Genomic DNA, 21,171 nt, shown 5'->3' with positions numbered 1-21,171 from the left:
TCCACCTGCCCCCAGGCACATTTGCACCTGGGTAGGCAGGAAAATTAGTTAGTCAGGAGGTGTACACGTCCAGAAGGCTAGCCACAACTATATGGTAGACTACCTAGTCTGTACAGCTGAGGAAGACTTTTGAGATCTTGAAAAGTGGTAAAATAAAGAGGTCTGGGTAGAAAAGGACCACAGCCTACTGGATGTGGTCACTTTAGGGGAGGATTAGCTGCTAGAGCTAGTAACCCATTGACTAGTTGCATCCACACCCCTAAATCTAGGATTTGAGGGAGGGGCACCCCTGGTACAAGAAACTTAGATCTACAATCAAAAGTCATGATACCTTGAACCTGTGGAAACCTTTCTGGAACTGGCAGACTGCAATTTATCCTGGCCTAAAGTTTGAATCCGCCAGCAAGAGAGAACCATTTGTGAGCCGAAGGCAAGACCAGACTCTCTTGGACTAGTGGGACTAGTCCTCTGCACACCACAGGTAAAAAGCTTCTACTGGAACAAAAGAAGCTCTGGCCATCAGGCACTCTGAGGGATCACCCAAAAGCATCCAATGCATTGTGGGAAGTGTAGTCCAGCTCTCCACCAAGTTACAGCCGCTGCCTCTTTCCTTAGGACCTTCAGATGGGAGATAGCTTCTTCTCCACCTTACCACTTCCAAGGCTTGTTGGTGGCCAGTTGTCATCACCACCTTTACTCAATGCTGCAACTCCAGGGCACACCGCAACACCTGTATCTGATGTCAGGACTGGCTCCTTTGTTGAGTTTTTGCAACTGTTTCCTCATCTGCACCATCACAGCAGTAAAGCCAGAAACTGCAGCTCCCATTCACCACCAAGGATAGTCAACCACAACTCTGCACCCAAGATCCCTGAGCTAGGTGGAGTTGTTCTGCCTGGTGAATCCTGGTCCAGGGGCCCACACAAGCGTAACCCCCAGTGGACTCTCACAAACTCAACCTGCAAGTGACTGAGTGTCACAAGTACCATTTTTCAGCACCCATGGATCCCACCTTCAGCACCAAGGACAGCCAAAAAACCTCTGCATACGGGCCCCAGGAGCCAGGTAAAATTGGTCTGACCGTCACAGCTTGGTTCTAGGATCCACATGGTTCCCCAGAACTCACCCCGCAAGGGTCTGAGTGTCACCAGGGATTGTCCCCTTTGATTGAAATGGTAAACGTTTGACAGTGGTGGTGCATTTCTGTATGCTCTAAATTGAGGTTCTTTTCACCCAAGCAAGGAGTAGGAATTAATAATGCACCACAGTCAAGAAGAATACATTTATACTGTAATCCATTTGGCTACTCAATGAAAACCTGAGTCAGAAATAAAGTTAAAGAGTTTAATTACAAATTATTATTCAAGTTAATGTAAAATATTCTCAAAAACAGACTGTAAAGGTACAAGGGTGTCTGAAGTGCCCAAAAAAAAAAAAATTAATTAACATCAAGCAATCTAGGTGCTAGCAAACTTTGGTGTAAAAAAAGAAACGTTGATCCAATCTGTTACACACTAGTGTAACTCACATACAGTTAGTTAAGCTACCTTGGACAAAGGCAATCCTCAAAAGTTTTGACGCTAGTTCGGCGCTTTGCAGAATTAGCGTCAATAATTTTGACACTAATCCTGCAAAGCACATTGAGGCCCATTATAAATAATGGTGCACCTCCTTTTAACGCCTGCTCTGTGCATTTGTTAAAAATGCGCCCAAAAATATTTTTTCGCCCCCCCTAATGGGGGAATGCCCCCCTTGCATACATTATGCCTGGCGCAGGCATAATGTGGCGCAAGGGGTTGCAAAGTGGAGCAATGTGTGCATTGTGCCACTTTGTAAATCCGGTGCTGAAATTTTGCACATTAGCATCAAAAGAATTATGCTAATGTGGAGCAAGAAGATGTTAGGCCCTCCTAAATCTGGGCTTAAGTATTCTCAGCAAGCATTGGTAAAATATGGGGCAAGGGAAAAGAGGTATGTACGTCTCTCCTTCAGGGGAATCGGCCTTCTGTCCAAAATTGATCAGTGGAAGTCCTACTTAAAGTGATGACTAATCCATTGGTAATGCCAGGGATCAAACGATCACATGGTCCAATCTCCTCACATTACATGACAACTTTGGAATCAGTCTCTTAGCTTTACAAGACCATTATGGGAAGGTAACTGTCCTTGGCCACCTGTCTGACATTTGCAACATAATGAAATGGACAGTCTTCACATTCTCAGTCTCTCAAGGAACCTTCTCAGTCTCTCCCGGTACCTCTTCCAAGGTTACTTTCTCAGGGTCTTTTCAGTAAAACAATAGCACATATATTTCCAAACTATCATTTCATGTGAATGTCACCTTAAGAAAATGGCACAGTAGGAAAATGAAGAACAGTATACCACATTACAGAGACTTGGGCCTAGTATGGCTAAACTAATACCCATGGATCCCACCTTCAGCACCAAGGACAGCCAAAAAACCTCTGCATATGGGCCCCAGGAGCCAGGTAAAATTTGGTCTGACCGTCACAGCTTGGTTCTAGGATCCACATGACCTTAACTACAAGTGGGTTCCCCAGAACTCACCCCGCAAGTGTCTGAGTGTCACCAGGGATTGTCCCCTTTGATTGAAATGGTAAACGTTTGACAGTGGTGGTGCATTTCTGTATGCTCTAAATTGAGGTTCTTTTCACCCTAGCAAGGAGTAGGAATTAATAATGCATTACAATCAAGAAAAATACATTTATACTGTAATCCATTTGGCTACACAATGAAAACCTGAGTCAGAAATAAAGTTAAAGAGTTTAATTACAAATTATTATTCAAGTTAATGTAAAATATTCTCAAAAACAGACTGTAAAGGTACAAGGGTGTCTGAAGTGGCAAAAAAAATGTAAATTAATTAACATCAAGCAAACTAGGTGCTAGCAAACTTTGGTGTAAAAAAAGAAACGTTGATCCAATCTATTACACACTAGTGTAACTCACATACAGTTAGTTAAGCTACCTTGGACAAAGGCAATCCTCCCTAAACACCATACCACTAGTTGATATGAGATGAACTACAAAACATGGAGACAAACAGTAAAAAAAGAAATAAAAGGCAAAAAGAACATGGAATAAAGACATTTTGGTTTGAGAAAGTTAACTAAAGTAAGTAAAAAGGGAAGGTGTCAGCATTTGAGAATCTTGGTCAAGAGTGTTCTCAATGGGGCAGGAAAAATCTAAGGGCCTGATTTAAGAAAAGTTGTGCTGCATCCAATGCAGCTCCACTTTTCTTGCGCCTCTTAGAGCCCCTCTAATGCCACCATGTGTGCGCCGTATTTAAGATGCGGTGTACCATGGCAGTATTTAGGGAACAAGCTTCAAAAGTTTTGACGCTAGTTTGGCGCTTTGCAGCATTAGCGTCAATAATTTTGACACTAATCCTGCAAAGCACATTGAGGCCCATTATAAATAATGGTGCACCTCCTTTTAACGCCTGCTCTGTGCAGGTGTTAAAAATGCCACAAAAAATATTTTTTCACCCCCCTAATGGGGGACTGCCCCCCTCGCATACATTATGCCTGGCGCAGGCATAATGTGGCGCAAGGGGTTGCAAAGTGGAGCAATGTGTGCATTGTGCCACTTTGTAAATCCGGTGCTGAAATTTTTGCCTCGTTGGGCCACATTAGCATCAAAAGAATGATGCTAATGTGGAGCAAGAAGATGTTAGGCCCTCCTAAATCTGGGCTTAAGTATTCTCAGCAAGCATTGGTAAAATATGGGGCAAGGGAAAAGAGGTATGTATGTCTCTCCTTCAGGGGAATCGGCCTTCTGTCCAAAATTGATCAGTGGAAGTCCTACTTAAAGCGATGACTAATCCATTGGTAATGCCAAGGATCAAACGATCACGTGGTCCAATCTCCTCACATTACATGACAACTTTGGAATCAGTCTCTTAGCTTTACAAGACCATTATGGGAAGGTAACTGTCCTTGGCCACCTGTCTGACATTTGCAACATAATGAAATGGACAGTCTTCACATTCTCAGTCTCTCAAGGAACCTTCTCAGTCTCTCCCGGTACCTCTTCCAAGGTTACATTCTCAAGGTCTTTTGAGTAAAACAATAGCACATGTATTTCCAAACTATCATTTCATGTGAATGTCACCTAAAGGAAATGGCACAGTAGGAAACTGAAGAACAGTATGCCACATTAAAGAGACTTGGGCCTAGCATGGCTAAACTAATACAGAACTGGAACTACTGGAACTATACAATTATATTCCTGTTAATCAGAACATATTGACTTTGATTCTCATTTAATCATCATGTTACAGTGATTGCAAAATGAATAAACGTGTTAAAACATGTAAGTGAATATGATGGAGAACTACATTTCTCAACATTAGCCTATAACATTTAGAGGCAGAGTTAAGGGAAGTGGCGTTGCACCCAGTGCAACACCTGTTTTCTTGCACCGCATAGCACCCCCCCTACCACCATCATGTGTACGCTGTATTTAAAATAAGGTCCATCCATTTTTATGTCACTATTGATGTACTCTGAAGTAGCACCAAAATGTTGGCGCTATTCCTGCAGAGTATGTAAAGGCCCATTATAAATATTGATATTCCCCCTTTCTCTTAGATGTCATTGTGCCACTCCTTGCACACATTATGCATGGCGCAGGCATAATGTGAAGCAAGGGTTTACAAAGTGGCGCAATGCAAGCATTGCACCACTATGTAATTATGGTGTGTAGGAAATGGCATATTAACATCACATTTGCATCAGAATAAATGCCGCAAATGTGGCACAAGGTGGTGCTAGGGGCTTATAAATATGCCCCTAAGTGCATACATGTTATGGGAGTCATTATCGGTTCAAAGGTAAACACCCTCTATTAATATAAGGACTACTGTAATGTCATAATGGTTAAATTTCAATTAATATGGTTATACCACACACATTTCTTTTCAAATATTACAGTGAATGCAGCGCACTGTAATCAATGATGTGCCTCCATTCAATGCCTGCTTTGAGCAGGCTTTAAAAGTAGATGCAAAAAATGATGCAGTGGAATCTCTTAGATTTCACTGTGCCATTTTTTAGGTCCCCCTAACAGGGGAACACCCCCTTTGCAAACATCATGCATGGCACATGCATAATGTGGTGCAAAGGGTTATGAAGTGGTGCAATGCATGCATTGGACCACTTTGTAAATATGACATGGTGATTTTTTAAGCCTAACGCCACATTAGCATCAGAAAAAAGACGCTAATGTGGCACTAGTGCTTCTTAAATCTGGGCCAATGTTGTGAAACCTTTGCTTGCAGTCTTTGACTGTCCAGGGGTATGCTGAGGCTGCATTTACTTTGTATGGGATTTGTTGCCAGATCTTTGCTTTGTTGTTGGCACTCATTTTAAGTAATAAATGCCCCCTTAGTCAGACCGCTCCTTTAACCACCTCCTCTGACTGTATCCGCAACTCAGGTTTGCTGAATCTGTATTTCCTCAAGTGCCTTGGTTTAAAGTTGGCCAATCAGATGTCTTGGAACTTGGTTTCTTTTGATGGATTAAAGTAGATTGTAATTCCTCCAAATAACTACCAGGAGTGAATGCATCTGGCTGTCTGAAGAACTATTTCTTCTCAGAATAATTAAGATGCTTACAAATCAGTCAGTGGAATGTCCTCTGCAATTGTAATGGATTCAGCAACATTATATGACATTTCCTGTTGCTTTATGTCATTTACAGTTGACTCACTATTTCTGCGCATGCACAGTTTTTGCTACTTGTAAAATCAGCCAGTAATATCATTCATGTGTGAAAAAGTTGAGGGCATATTTATGAGAGGCTTGTGCCTCTGCTTCATCACTTTTAGTAATGCAGGAGAGGAGCAAACCTCTCAGCCATATGAGGTTACACAAAGCCACTTTGGGTGGCCTTGAATATCCTCATAGATATAGCGTAAGACAAGGCAGTGCAAGTCGCTGTGTTGTTTTACTCTGTGCCAGGGAGGTGTTCCATGGGTGTTGTGGTGGTTTTACCATGCAACAGCCATGGCTTTTGACATATCCCCAGATCTACGAGAGCCTGTAGACTTGGGAATACGCCAAAACCTTTTACCTCCCAGGGCAGGCGTAATGAGGAGAAATATCATTATTTCTCCTTGTTTCTTTCTCTTTCTATGTGTGCAGCAGAATGCAGCACACATAGAAGAGAAAAAAGCCTCAATGGATTGTTTCTGTGCAGCAAGGTGCAATACACTACCGAATTACCCCATGATTCGTGTTCGGGCCCAAATGGTGTTTTATTCTGGAAAATAAATATGGAATCCTTTCTCCTCTGTGTTTCTGCTTTGACCTTTATTGGTATACAGTGGTTATAAACTGTAGGGTATATTTATGAGCCCCTTGTACCACCAAAGCATCACTTTTTGTGATGCTCTATTGGCGCATACCAAGAAATTATATTTATGAGGCCATGCAAAGCCACTTTTCTTTTCATAGCCTCATACATATGTAGTAAGACACAACAGCGCAAGTTGCTGCATTGCCTTACTCTGTGTCAGGGGGCCATTCCATAGACGTTGCAGTGCCTTTTCCCATGCAACACCCATGGGTTTTGACGCATTCCCAGATTTACAACAGCGTGTAAACCTGCGAATGCATCAAACCCGTATGCCTCCTGAGGGGAGGCATAACGAGGAGAAATATTTTTATTTCTCCTCGTGTTTTCCTCTTTCCATGTGTACTGCATTCTGCAACAGACATAGAGAAAGGACAATGACTCCCTGGGTTGATTTTGGCAGGAAGCTATCCCCTCCTGCGCAAAAACAATCCTGCATGAAATGAAGGCACCCATGCACCATGCCTGTGTTGTTGCTAGACAGCCAATTTTGCGCCAGTGCAGGGGGAACGAGCAGCCTATTACATAAATACTGTGCATTTCTGCCCTTTCCCCGTGGAGCAGGACAGTGCAGCAAGGTCACTTACTGCACTGTCCTGCGCCACTTTGTTATAAATGTGCCCCTTAGTGTAAGTTGACTTGCTGTCTGCACAGCAGCAGTGCTGATCTGTTGTAGAGCACTGAAAAGCATATGCCAAACACTCGTCCTAAGCTGCATACTACATAACATTGCCACAAAACGCCAAATCCCATTGTTTGAAGGCCCAGTAAACCCCTTCATTTATGATGTTATGGTAAAGTAATGGCCATGAAAATCTGAAATCTGAAAGAGGAAGTAGCACTGCTCTTCAGCCTATAAATAATAAACCAAGTAAAAAGTTAAGCACAAGTATTATAAATATGTAATTATAATGCTCTCCATGGTATCCAATATATCAATTGTAATTTGGTTTTGCAATGATTTCCGTGTGCCACTATTTGATTATCGAGGTATTCGTCTATAGTCTTTGGACTTTTGCAGTTTTAAATTGAGAAACACAATTTTAATGACAAACAGATAAAACAAGGTATCACTTTTTTATTTGTGCAAACCTTGTCATTTTAAAGAAAAGTGAATTGTTCCCAACAGCCAACTTTTGTACTGCTCTATGTCAGAGACTTTGCTAAAAGTAGGTGAGTGCACCATCCTCTCTTTTAAATTGAAACTGGGAATTGAAATCAACAATGCTTTCTCTCAAATGTCCAGTGCAACTGTACATTTACCAAGAAAGTATTTTGTGATATGTTAAACAATTGCTATTTCAAATCACATACAATGTGAGGGATGAAAATAGAGCCACAAATCTAAACAAGCCCTTGAGGAGGGACGAGAAGATGACTGCACTACCTGGCATTGTGCAAACATCTGAAAAAATTAGAAATTAAGGCCCAAAAAGTATTTTATTTTTATTTTAACAGAATGAAAGGTCTTGCAAGCATTCTTGCCTCGCAAGAGCAGAGCAGCCTGAGAAGATTTATGGCCACCAATAAAGGAGATAAGCAATGCCCTGTGTGTGATGTCCTGAGTGAGGGCAGGCAGTGGCACTGGAGGGAGAGACTCATGTGATGCAAGACTAAGCAAGTTTCACATCATTGCTTCTAGGTTCAGCAACATTCTACCTTAAAGCACATAGGGGCCAGATGTAGGTAGGTAAAAATTAGCGACTCGCAAATTGCGACTCTTTGTGACTCGCAATTTCCGACTCACTAACTGCAATGCAGGTAGAAAATGCGAGGACAATTTGCGACTCGCACACGGAGTCGCACCACAGATAGCGAGTCCGCTGTTTGCGAGGTCGCTTTTTGCGACCGTGCAAAAAACGGACACACAATCTGCGAGTGGGTGTCGCAAATTGTGACTGAGCCGAAAATTGAATGCAGGTGCTGCAGAACACTCTGGAAAACACTTCCTGGCACACAATGATGACATCACAGCCAGGACGTTTACAAATACACCTGGGAGGAGGGAGGACCACACCCATTTAAACTTCAGCACAGCAAACACACAGAGCTCCTGCAACCATGGCTGAAAACCCAAGGAAGAGGAAACTGAAGTTTGCTGAAAAGGAGTTGGAGGTGCTGACTGAGGAGTGTTGTCAGCACCATGACCAGTTGTTTGGCAGGGCAGCCCTCACCGTGCCAGAGAAAGAGAAGAGAAGACTCTGGCAGGAGATCCAGGACAAAGTCAAATCCCTGGGGGTCAGCCACCGGAGTATTGAAGAACTGAAAAAAAGGTGGTACGACCTGCGCTCCCGGACCAAGGAGAGGGTGGCAGAGCGGCTCCGGGAGATGAGAGGCACAGGAGGGGGACCATCAACCCTACCACCACCCACACCCCTGGTGAGAGGTAGCCCACGTCTGGTGGCAATGTTGTGCAGTATAGCGCATGCAACAACTATTTTGAAAGCTGTTATTGGGGTATACTGGAGGGCATCTCCACTTCGGTGGAGGCATCTGAACCTTGCTTTCAGCAGTCCAAAGGTACGTTCGATTATGTTCCTGGTCCTCTTATGTGCACTGTTGTATTGCCTCTCGGATTTATTGCTGGGTGTTAGGTACGGAGTTAGTATCCATGGTCGTAGTGCATATGCACTGTCACCTGTTTGGCACAAAAAGTACAATGTTAGCAGGGCATGGGTGGTTTGCACATTGACCTGTGTGTTTGTCTGCAAGGTGTATTCATCTCTACCTAGGAGGTATCAGTCGCCAAACTCCCCACGTTCCAGGCGTTGGTGTATCCCACTGTGCCTAAAAATGTAGGAGTCATGAGTACTGCCTGGAAATTTGGCAACCATGTCAGTGATGACATAGTGGGCGTCACATACCACCTGAAAATTGAGTGAGTGGGTACACTTCCTATTGCGGAACAGATATTCCAGGTTTGCAGGAGGGCATATTTGTATATGTGTCCCATCTACACACCCTATGACATGGGGGAAGTTGGCAATCCTGTAAAATTCCAACTTGGTAGTGTTGATTTCTGCCTCATTCCTGGGTAGGTATATGTGTCGGGACATGTGTGTGAGTAAGGCATCTAGGAATGCCCTAAAGAACCGTGAGAGTGCACTTTGGGATACCCCACCTGCCACAGCAATGACCCCCTGATAGCTACCCGAGGCCAAGAGGTGCAGTGAGCATAGCACTTGCACATGCTTAGGGATGGCGCAGCCGCGCACAGTCTGGCGTTGTAGCTGTGGTTTGAGTAATTCTATTAAATCTAGTATAGCTGCGCTGCTAAGTCTATATTTATCATATATTTCTTTTTCAGTTTGCTGGAAGAGTGTCTGCCTTGTTCTGTATATCTTCTCCTGTCTCTGGCTCCTCCTCCTCCTCTGCTGGGCGGCGTGGGCTCTCCTCCTCACTGCTATCAGGTATATATCCGCCATCTTGAGTAACCCAGATGCCTTCTTGGTCTCCTTTTATACTTTGGTAATGGTTACCACCTGCTCTGAGTTGGTGGTAAATTGGAAGTGCAAAATGGGCTTTTTGCGACTAGTCGCAATTTGTGAGTTGCTATTGCATATGGTTTGTGACTCGCAAATTGCGACTTCCTATTTGCGGGTCGCAAAATGGCGTCGCAAATTTTGCGAGTTGGTAATGGCTCGCGTCGCATTTTCCGAGTCGGAAATGGGATTTTTGCATCCAATTTCCGATTTTGCGGGGTCGCAAATTGCGAATCGGGTCATTTGCGACTCGCAAAAGTTTGCTACATCTGGCCCATATTGTGGCTTTCCTGTGCAGTGAGCTAAACGACCGGGTGTTTCTTTTGTAAAATAAGCTTATTTTAGGAGCCAGAGGTAAATGAGGACAGCACTGGATTAAAGCCAAAATAAATATCAGGGACATGGGAGGGGAATGGAGGAACCGAATGCTGCAATAATTCATGCAGCTACCAGCCTAAGACACCCACAGTGACAGGGGAACACCAAAAAAATAACAAAAATAGTCTATCACATCAACAGTTAAACCAATACAGTAGTTGATCACTGCTCTTAAACAGAAAAAGGAGGGAGAAACTGACCACTAGCGAGCAAGCATTTTTAAAGGCACTGCAACCAACAAATGAAATCACTTTAAGACATAAGAAGTATACTAAAAGTATGCATGAGGTTGAACACGTATGGGATACCTAAAAACTATAAAGATTTATACTTTTGGGTTTATTTTGTTTCTCAAAACATATGTAAAGCCAGTTTGTACAGTTGTAAGTCTAACTTCAATTCAACATCTAGCATACGTTGGTAAAGAACGGGGTCTATAATGGCCTATCATGCAAAATAATAGGTTTTGTGATTCCTTGTGAAATTTATGTGACACAATTTAGTTTGCTGAATGTAAATTTGTTTGTCAACAATATACAAAAATGTGAACTCTTTCTGATTTTACAACTTAATTTCTGTCCACTTAAAAAACAAGGAATAGGTCTCACCTATAAAAGAGCTGTTGCCTTTGCTAATACGTTGAAGTTATGTTGTTCACCTGAAGGGCTGCTGTTCAGTTAGTGGCATAGTGGAAAGTGTTGTGGAGTGGTCTGTCGTGGAGTGGAATGGCAAAGACTGGAGTAGACTGTTGTAGAATGGAGTGGCAGGGAGCGTCGTGTATTGGAGAAGTGTAGTGTGGAGTTGCATCGAGTGGAATTCACTGGAGTGACATAGAGCAGAGTGGACTGGTATAGAATGCATTGGTTTAGAGTGGTGCAGAGTATAGTGGCATAGAAGGAAGTGGCATTGAGCGCAGTGGCATTGAATTCACACAATGCAGCTTCGTAGAATGCAGTGGAGTAGATTAGAGTGGTTCATAGTAGAATGCAGTGGTGTAGAGTAGAGTGGAGTACAGTGGTGCAGAGTGGAGTGCCATATAGGTGAGTGAGGTAAAGGGCAGTAGTGCAGAGCAGAATTGAGTGGCGTACAGTGATGTATAGTGGTACAGAGTAGAGTAGCACAGAGTGGTGTAGAGTATAGTATAGTGCCATAGAGTGCAGTGGCATAGTGTGCAGTGAAGTAGAATGGAGTAGTGCAGAGTCAAGTGGGGTAGAGTTTAGAATTTGAGATAACAGTGGTAAAGAGTAGAGTGTCAGAATGCAGTGGTGTAAATTGGAGTAGAGGGGCTTGGAGAACAGTGGCACTGAGTACAGTGATGCAGAGGCGATTGCAGTTTTGTAGAATGCAATGACATAGAGTGCAGTTGTATAGAATGTATTGGCATAGTATGTAATTGTAAAGGGTAGAGCAGAGAGATGTAGTGTGATGTGGCATAAAGTGCAGTGGGGTAGAGTGCTGCAGTGTATAGTGGCACAGGCTGCAGTGGCACTGAGTGCAATGGCATTGAAAGCAGCACCTACAATGTAGCGTAGCAGAATGCAGTGGTGTAGATAAGAGAGGTGCATTGTAGAGTAGAGTGGTACAGAGTGGAGTGGGGCAGAGTAGAGTGGAGCAGAGTAGAGTGCACAGAGTAGAGGGAGTAGAGTGGTGTAGAGTGCAGTGGTGTAGAAAGCAATGCATAGAGTAGAGTGGCATAGAGTGGTGCAGAGTGGAATTGTGTAGAGTTGAGTGATGCAGAGGACAGTGGCATGAAGTAGAGTTGAGTGGCATAGACAGCAGTGGTGTTGAGTACAGAGTAGAGTTGAGTGGCATAGACTGCAGTGGCATTGATTGTGCAGAGTAGAGTAGCACAGAGTGGTGCAGAGTCGAGTATAGTACCATAGAGTAAAGCAGTACAGAGTGCAGTGGCGTAGAGAGGAGTAGTGCAGAGTAGAGCAGCAAAGTTTTCAGTGGTGGATATTGCAGTATTGCAGAGTACAGTGTCAGAGTGCAGTGGTTGTAGAGCGGAGTAGAGTGGCTTAGAGAGCAGTGACGTAGAGAGCAATGGCACAGAGCAGAGTGGTGTAGAGTGTTGCAGAGTGCAGTGGCATAGAGTTGAATGATGCAGAGGGCATTGGTGCAGAAAATAGTCAAGTGGCATAGAGTGCAGTGGCGTAGAATGCAGACTAGAGTGGAGTGGCATAGAGTGCAGTGGTGTAGAGGGGTGCATAACAGCGTAGCATAGAGTGGTGCAGAGTAAAGTATAGTGTCAAAGAGTGCAGTGTTGAAAAGTGGAGAGGTGCTGAGTAGAAAGGCAGTTCAATTGTGGAAAACACAGTATTGCAGATTAGAGTGTAAGAGTGCAGTGGTGTACAGTACAGTAGAGGAGGTTAGAGGGCAGTGCCATAGAATACAGTGATGCAAAGTAGAGTGCAGTGGTGTAAAATGCGAGGACTTACGGTGCAGTTGTGTAGAGTGTTTTGGAGAAGAGTGCAGTGGTTAAGAGTAAACTGGTGTAGAGTAGGGTGGCTTAGAGTTCAGTGGTCCATAGTAGATTAGAATGCCATACAGTGTATTGGCATAGAGTGCAGGGGCATAGAGTTGAGTGTTACAGAGCTACAGTGGCATATGGTGGAGTTGTGCAGAGAAAATTGGTGTGGCCTGGACTGGAGTGGTGTAGAATGCAGTGGAGAAGAGCGGAGTGTTGTATAGTAGAGAGGCGAAGCGTGCATTTGCATAGAGTTGAAAGGTACAGGGCAGAGTAGAGAGGCATAGAATTAAAGGGCATAGAGGACAGTGGTGTAGAGTATTTCAGAGTATAGTGCCATAGAGTACAGTGGTATTAAGGCAGTGGTATAAAATTCACTGGTGAACAATGAAGTGTCATAAAATGCAGTGGCGTACATTAGAGTGGTGCATAATAGAGTGCAGTGTTCTAGAGTGGAGTGGAGTAATGTAGAGTGGTGCAGAGTGGTGCCGAGTAGAGTATAGTGCCATAGAGTGCCCAAGAGTGCGGTGACATAGAATGCAGTGCCGCAGAGTAGAGTTGTGCAGAGTAGAGTGGCACAGAGTTCAGTGGTGAAGAGTGCAGTGTTGCAGAGTAGAGTGTCAGAGTGCAGTAGTGTAGAGCAGAGTAGAGGGGCTTAGAGAGCAGTGGTGTAGAGTGCAATGACATGGAATATATTGGCACAGAGTGGTGCAGAGTGGAGTGGCATAGAGCTGAGTGATACAGAGGGCAGTGGTGCAGAGTAGATTCGAGCGGCATGGAGTGCAATGGTGCAGAGTGCACTCTAGAGGTGAGTGACATAGAGTGCAGTGGTGTGGAGTGGTGCAGAGTAGAGTATAGTGTAATAGAATGCAGTTGCATAGAGTGCAATGGTATAGAATGAAGTAGTGCAGAGTAGAGCGGCATTAAGCTCAGTGGTAGAGAATGCTGTGTTGCAGAGTAGAGTTTCAGAGTGCAGTGGTGTAAAGTGGAGTAGAGGGTCTTAGAGAGCAGTGGTGTAGAGTACAGTAATACAGAGTAGAATGCATTGGTGTAGAGTGCAGTGACATCGAGTACAGTTGTGTAGAGTGTATTGGCACAGAGTACAATGGTCAACATTAAAGTAGTGTAGAGTGCAGTGGCATAGAGTGCAGTGGCATAGAGTGCAGTGATGCATAGTGGCATAGAGTACAGTGGCATAGAGTGAAGTTGTGTAGAGAAGAGTGGTGTTGCCTAGATTGGAGCAGTGTAGAGTGCAGTGACGAAGAGTCCAGTGGTGGAGAGTCCAGTGGTGAAGAGTGCATTTGCATGGAGGTGAGAGGTACAGGGTAGAGTAGAGAGGTGCCGAGTGAAATGGTGTAGGGCGTTGTGCCGTACAGTGTTGCAGATTATAGTGGCATTGAATGCAGTGGCATTGATTTCAGGGGCATACAATGCAGCATTGTAGAATGCAGTGGAGTAAATTAGAGTGGTGCATAGTAGAGTGCAGTGGTCCAGAAGGGAGTAGTGAAGAGTGCAATGGTGCAGAAGTGAGTGATGTAGAGTAAAATGGCACAGAATAGAATAGAGTAGTGCAGAGTGAAATGGCGTTGAGTGCAATGGCATAGAGTAGAGTGGTGCAGAGTGGTGTGGCGCAGAGTTAGGTAATGCAGAGGGCAGTGGTGCTAAGTAGTTTCGAGTGGCATAGAGTGTAGTGGCATAGAATGCAGAGTAGAGTTGAGTGGAATAGAGTGCAGTGGTGTACAGTGGTACAGAGTAGAGTAGCGCTGAGTGGTGCTGAGTAGAGTATAGTGCCATAGAGTGCAGTGACACAGAAGAGCAGAGTCAAGTGGCATAGAGTGAAATGGCGCAGGGTGCACTGTAGATTCGAGTGGCATAGAGTGCAGTGGAGTAGAGTGGTTCAGAGTAGAGTAGATTGCCATAGAGTTCAGTGGCATAGAGTGCAATGGTGTAGAGTGAAGTGGTGCAGAGTAGAGTGGCATTGAGCTCAGTGGTGAAGAGTGCAATGGTGCAGAAGTGAGTGATGTAGAGTAAAATGGCACAGAGTAGAATAGAGTAGTGCAGAGTGAAATGGCGTTGAGTGCAATGACATAGAGTAGAGTGGTGCAGAGTGGTGTGGTGCAGAATTAGGTGATGCAGAGGGCAGTGGTGCTAAGTAGTTTCGAGTGGCATAGAGTGTAGTGGCATAGAATGCAGAGTAGAGTTGAGTGACATAGAGTGCAGTGGTGTACAGTGGTACAGAGTAGAGTAGTGCTGAGTGGTGCTGAGTAGAGTATAGTGCCATAGAGTGCAGTGACACAGAAGAGTAGAGTCAAGTGGCATAGAGTGGAATGGCGCAGAGTGCACTGTAGAGTTGAGTGGCATAGAGTGCAGTGGAGTAGAGTAGTGCAGAGTAGAGTAGATTGCCATAGAGTGCAGTGGCATAGAGTGCAATGGTGTAGAGTGTAGAGTGAAGTGGTGCAGAGTAGAGTGGCATTGAGCTCAGCGGTGGAGAGTGCAGTGTTTCAGGGTATAGTGTCAGAGTGCAGTGGTGTACAGTGGAGTAGATGGTCTTAGAGGGCAGTGGTGTAGAGTATAGTGATGCAGAGTAGAGTGCAGTGGTGTAGAGTGCAGTGACAGAGTACAGTTGTGTAGAGTGTATTCGTGCAGAGTGCAGTGGTTAAGAGTAATGTGGTGTGGAGTTCAGTGGCATAGAGTGCAGTGGTCCAGAGTAGATTAGAGTGGCATACAGTGGCGTACAGTGGCTTGGTGTAGAGTGCAGAGGCAAAGAGTTGAGTGTTATAAAGTGCATTGGCATATAGTGCAGTGGACTAGAGTGCAGTGGCATAGAGTGCAGTGATGCAGAGTGGCTTAGAGTACAGTGGCATAGAGTGAAGTTGTGCAGAGAAGAGTGTTGTTTTCTAGGCTGGAGTAGTGTGGAGTGCAGTGGCGAAGAGTGCAGTGGTGGAGAGTACAGTGGTGAAGAGTGCAGTTGCATGGAGTTGAGAGGTACGAGGTAGCGAGGTGCAGAGTGAAGTGGCATAGGGTGCTGTCCCATATATTGTTGCAGAGTATAGTGGCATTGAGTGCAGTGGCACCGATTTCAGGGGCATACAATGCAGCATTGTAGAATGCAGTGGAGCAGATTATAGTGGTGCATAGTAGAGTGCAGTGGTGCAGAGTGGAGTGGTGAAGAGTGGGTTGGTGCAGAGTACAGTAGCATAGACTGGAGTGGCACAGAGTAGAGTAGAGTGGTGTAGCGTGCAGAGGCATAGAGTGCAACGTATGGGGTAGGGTGGAGTAGAATGGTGCAGAGTGGAATGGTGTAGAGTTAAGTGATGAAGAGGGCAATGTGAAGAGTATAGTTAAGTGGCATAGAGTGCAGTGGCGTAGAGTGCAGAGTAGAGTCAAGTGGCATAGGGTGCAGTGGCATAGAGGGCTGCAGAGTAGAGTAGCATACAGTGATGCAGGGTAAAGTATAGTACCATAGAGTGCAGTGGAATAGCATGCAATGGAGTAGAGTGGAGTACTGCAGAGTAGAGTTGCCCAGCATTCAGTAGTTGAGAGTGCAGTGTTGCAGAGGAAAGTGTCAGAGGGCAGAGTGATACAGTGTATAGAGAAGTGTTGTTGAGTGCAGTGAAATAGCAATTCTGTTGAGTGCATTGGCATGAAGTGCAGTGGCTAAGAGTTGAGTGGCATAGAGTGCAGTAGCATAAAGTGGAGTGGCACAGAGTGGCGTAGAGTGCAGTGGCACAGAGTGGAGAGATGCAGGGTAGAGTACAGTTGCTTAGAGTGGAATAGAGTATAATGGCATACAGTAAAGTTATATGGAGTGCAGTGGCATAGAGTATAGTGGCCCAGTGCAGATTAAAGTGAAGTACAGTGGATTGGGGTAGGGGCATAGAGTTGAATGTTACAGAACACAGTGCATTGGTGTAGAGTGTCCTGGCATAGAGTGCAGTGGCATAGAGTGCAGTGTTGCAGAGTGGCCTAGAGCAGTGGTTCCCAACCTTTTGACTCCTGAGAACCATCACTGAATCACTGTTGGAAGGCGGGGACCCCCAAGCAATTTGTATAAAATTTAAATTTCAAACATTAAAACAGTAATTTGCACAAATTACACAAACAAGTACACTCCAAACAAATTACTAAATATATAATTATTTTACATTGAAAAAATATGAAAAGATCAAAAAGTGTTAATGGGAAGGTTGGCTCTGCATCTTGGCGACTAACATTTCAATGTTTGGTTTTATTTAGGGAAGCTGAGTCCTCGCAACAGATTCTACATTTCGCAAGTGATTTTTGATTTTATTTTTTAGGTACATAAGGTCTGAGAAAGCTTTTTCATATAAATATGTGGTGGGGAAATATAATAAAACCATAAGGGCCTCTCATATCTCCATAGCCTCTCTCTCACATGTAAGTAATTTGTTTTACAGCACCTCTCATGCCAGTGTAGGGTGTCAGAGCACTTTACAGGGGACTACAAGGTGTAGGATTCACATGTCATTCACAGTGGTTGGCTCGTTCTAAGAGTGCTTGGTCTGGAGAAGCACAAACTCAGGATTCAGAACAATACACAGTAGGTAGCTGTAACTTTGATAATGTATTTCTACGCAAGCAAACCTTTTTGTTAGCAACATAAGGATAATGAGAGACTGGGAAAAAAGATTTCTAATTTGTTCCATTCAGTTTACAGGCAATTCTTTGATGGCAGTTCATAGCTCACTATGCTAGATTACAATTATAACTAATGAACTGCACAGTAACAAAAGAACCTGTGTGACAACAAGTGTAACCCACTGTGCTATGCACATAAAATACTTTTCTTTGCATGATACACGTTCTTTGCAGCAGGCATATTAACTATCTGCGCTACCTTAGATGAGTCAAAACTGGCAGTATACAAAACTCTCATCGCTCTCCAGCAGGTACCTTAATCACCAGAGTTATCTTTACACTCTTATTTTTGGTTGAAAGCTGCTGGCTGTACAAAGAACTTAGCAGTGCTTTAAAAACTGCTGCACTAATAAAGTAATAAATATACAAACACGGATATGTTTCTGTCCAGATGCCCCAGCTGGAGAAGTGCCTTCCTGCCGTCCCAGGCCTGTAGACCTCCTACAAATGTGTCACAGACCCCTCGGAGTCTGCAGACCACAGGTTGGGAACCGCGGGCATAGATTACAGTGTGGTAGAGTGGTTGTACCGACTAGATTGGTGTGGCCTAGACTGGTGTGGTTAGAAATGGGGTGTTTGGTTGACAGTCAGATTACCCACTATCCAAGCAAGGACCATCACTCTAGTCAAGGCAAAGGTGAAACACACCTGGTTAACCCCCACCTACCCCTTGTTAGCTTGGCACAAGCAAAAAGGTTTAACCCAGAAGCAACGTGTAAAGTATTTGCACTAACACACATAGTAATGCAGTGAAACACTACAAAATGGACACCACACATGTTTAGATAAATAGTAAATATTTATCTAAACATAACAAGACCCAAACAACAAAGATCCAACATACACAAGAAAAGTTAGGAATTTTTAAAGATTAAACTTCAATATAGCACTTAGAAACACAAATGCTTTGATTAGGTGATATCACGTTGTTGTGATGGAGTAGTTTCTAACAATCCAACGCTAATGGTGCTGGTCACGGAGTCACACAGACCCCCAGGTACAGTACCTTGTGAAAATGAAGAAAACAAGACAGTGCACAGAATCGGGGATCGTCGCATAGCTGGATCCGAGGCAGCATCAGCCCCGGTGCTGCAGAGCAAAGTAGCAAAAGAGTCACAAAGAGGTGTCAGGTCCTTGCTGCGGCATTGTGGAGGTGAGGTGGCATTGGTCGAAGCATTGGATCCACGTACTTTGGGCAGGGTCGGTATCCGGCGGTCATGATGTGTTGCGGCGACTTCCAAGGAGTCCCAGACTTCAGCGGGGCTGTAGGGACATCAGGCCTGTGGGGTTGTCACACTCTAGGGAGGACCACAGCTTCGGTTGCAGGTGGCATCATGAGATTCAGCAGCGGCGTCAGTCTAGAGTCGCCCGAAGTTGGTTTTCTTGGATTTTCTTGGTTTTCCACCATCTTCTCCTTTCAAGGGCCCAGGGACTGAATTAGGCACCACTTGGCAGGGCAGGAGTCTCAGCAGAGAGTGAAGGTGCTGGCAGAGGAAGTCTTCGATGGCCTTCAGACTTCAGAACAGGGGGCAAGCTCAGTCCAAGCCCTTGGACATTCTTCTCAACCCAGAATATACCACAAAGTCCAGTCTTTGTCCCCTTCCTCAAGCAGAAGCAGCAACTGCAGGATAGCCCAACAAAGTACAGTCATAGGCAGGGGCAGCACTTCTCCTCAGCTGTTCTCCTTGGCAGAGGTTCTTCTTGCTTCCAGAAGTGAATCTTGAAGAAATCTAAAGTCTGGGGTTTTGGGTCCAATACTTATACACCTTTCTGCCTTTGAAGTTGCCCAACTTCAATCAAAAGCCTCTGTTGTTTACAGGATCCTTCCTTGCACAGGTCAGGCCCCAGAAACACACCAGGGGGTTGGAGACTGCATTGTGTAAGGGCAGGCACAGCCCATTCAGGTGTAAGTGACCACTCCTCCCCCCACTCTAGCCCAGCTGGTTCACCAGGATATGCAGGCCACATCCCAGCTCCCTTTGTGTCACTGTCTAGAGAACATTCACAAACAGCCCAACTGTCATTCTTACCCAGACAGGGAATCCATAAACAGGCAGAGTCACGGAATGGTTAAAGCAAGAAATGCCTACTTTCTAAAAGTGGCATTTTCAAACTAACAATCTAAAAACTAACTTCACAAAAAATGTATTTTTAAATTGTCATTTTAGAGACCCCAAACTCCACATTTCTATATGCTCTCAAAGGGAAACTGCACTTAAAGAATATTTTAAAGGCAGCCCCCATGTTAACCTATGAGAGAGATAGGCCTTGCAACAGTGAAAACCAAATTTGGCAGTATCTCACGGTTAGAACATGTAAAACACATCAGTACATGTCCCACCTTTAATATACACTGATCCTGCCCCTGGGACTACCCAGGGCCTACATTAGGGGTGCCTTATATATATAAAAAGGGAAGGATCAGGCTTGGCAAGTGGGTACACTGGCCAGGTCGAATTGGCAGTTTAACAACTGCACACAGACACTACAATGGCAGGTCTGAGCCATGTTTACAGGGCTACTCATGTGGGTGGCCCAATCAGTGCTGCAAGCCTACTAGTAGCATTTGATTTACAGGCCCTAGGCACCTCTAGTGCATCTAACTAAGGACTTACTAGTAAACCAAATATGCCAATTATGGAAAAGCCAATTAAATATACAGTTTCACATAAGGAGCACTTGCACTTTAGCACTGGTCAGCAGTGGTAAAGTACCCAGAGTAACAAAAACAACAAAAACAGCAAAAACAGAGTCCAGCACACAGCACCAACCCGGGAAGTAGAGGCAACATGTTAATGGAGACCATGCCAAGGATGCTAGGTCTAACAGGCGTGGTGTAGGCTGCAGTGGCAAAGAGTGGAATGGTGCAGTGTGCAATGGCATGGAGTGGTGTTAAGTGGAGTAGCGCAGATTAGAGTGGAGTGGCACAGAGTGGAGTATTCAGGGTGTGATAGCACACTGCCATTACAGACAACACATTTCCAATTGAAATGAGTATTACCTTTGCACAGACATACAGCTTTAATAATAAAACAATGAAGTGCACAAACGAAAATGTGTGGAAATTGCTTCACCTAGTTTAATGATGTGTTTTAATCATATTAAAGTGTTTGTTTTCACATCTATAGAAATAACAAAAAATGTGCCTCATTTGTGCGTTCATACTTCTGATATATTCTGGAACACAAAGTTTGTTTAGATGTTGTCATGTGCTAGAAACAAACTCTTTCCTACCCCCAGTATCAAGCAAGATTGTCATATAAATCCTCTCATTTTGAAGTTAGAGAAAGAAATGTACACAAGAGCCCTTGGAAAACAATGTCTGACATTTGACCACGGTCTTTGAATGCACAGGAAATGTGATGAGGTAAGAACAAAATTTAAAGGCTTGTTAACAGAAAGAGAGTTTGTTTAAGAATACTGTAAACAAGTTTTAGGGAACAGTAGCGATGAAGTGAACCCTGAGATCCTAAAGCAAATAAAGCCAGCAAATGGAAAGCCAGGAAGTGTAAAAAAACAAAAATCCAATGGTAATTAATGAGTGAAATGAATTCCTAGGTCGACTTTCTGAAAGCCTCTAAGATGTCTTTAGCAAAGCTGTCTGGTAGGCTGAGGCCTACTGAGTAATACGAAAGCCAATAAGACTGGCTTTAATGTACAAACACCTGCACAAATTGTGCTCCTATGCTCATTGATCATGGTTTTCACTCTATGAGTTGTCATGCCTATTGTTAGACTTTTCATCCTTGGTGTGGTCTCCCCTAACTTTTTGCCTCTGTTTTCTAGGTTGTTGATGTGTGCTGGACTC

The sequence above is a fragment of the Pleurodeles waltl genome, chromosome 1_2 (genome assembly GCF_031143425.1).
Source record: "Pleurodeles waltl isolate 20211129_DDA chromosome 1_2, aPleWal1.hap1.20221129, whole genome shotgun sequence".
Classification (NCBI taxonomy): domain Eukaryota; kingdom Metazoa; phylum Chordata; class Amphibia; order Caudata; family Salamandridae; genus Pleurodeles; species Pleurodeles waltl.
This window is presented reverse-complemented; position numbering follows the sequence as displayed.